This window comes from Dioscorea cayenensis, chromosome 9, assembly GCF_009730915.1.
Source record: "Dioscorea cayenensis subsp. rotundata cultivar TDr96_F1 chromosome 9, TDr96_F1_v2_PseudoChromosome.rev07_lg8_w22 25.fasta, whole genome shotgun sequence".
Taxonomy (NCBI): Eukaryota; Viridiplantae; Streptophyta; class Magnoliopsida; order Dioscoreales; family Dioscoreaceae; genus Dioscorea; species Dioscorea cayenensis.
Genome location: NC_052479.1, coordinates 21,129,058 through 21,129,941, shown reverse-complemented (window position 1 = coordinate 21,129,941; position 884 = coordinate 21,129,058).

Here is an 884-nt window from a genome sequence, read left to right as displayed (position 1 = left end):
GAATTAGGGTTTTGATTGAAAACGAATAAATATTAGACATAGGATTCGGGTTTTGATTGAAAGATAAGAGATATTCCTAAACCCTAATACTATGTTTTCTTTTTGAAATGCCACCTATTTTTTAATCAAAATACTAACCCTATATTTTCTTTTTTCCATTGTCTCCAATCTTTCAATCAAAAATCTAATAATATGTTCTCTTTTCTTCATATCTGTTATTTATCAGTTTTGAATCAAAACCATAACCTCCTAATCCTTTGTTTGCTTGGGAAAAGCTCCAATTTTTTAATTAAAAACCTAATCCTTTCTTTTCTTTTCAGAATGTCTCCTATTTTTTGAAACAAAACCCAAATCTTATGTTTTCTTTTTGGATTGTTTGCTATTTTTGAATCAAACTGTAATCCTATGTTTTCTTTTGGAAATGCCTCTATTTTTCAATTTTTAATCCAACCACTAATCCTTTGTTTTCTAATAGTAATGTCACCTATTCTTTAATAAAAACCATAATCCTATGTTTTCTTTTCAGAATGCCTACTAGTTTTTTATTCAAAACCCTAATCCTAAGTTTTTTTTGGAATACCTCCTATTTTTTAATTAAAACCCTAATTATATGTTTTCTTTTAGTAATGTCTTCTATTTTACAATAAAAACCGTAATCATATGTTTTCTTTCGGGAATGTCTGCAATTTTTTTCAAAAATATGAGACATTCCGAAAACATATTTTTAGTAGGGGTTTCTTTTTTTACGAATGCCTACTATTTATGAATCAAAACCCTAATCCTCTGTTTTCTTATTGTAATTTCCTCGAATTTTTAAAAACACTAATCTTATGTTTTTTTTCAGAATACCTTCAATATTTAAATCCAAACACTAATTCTATGTT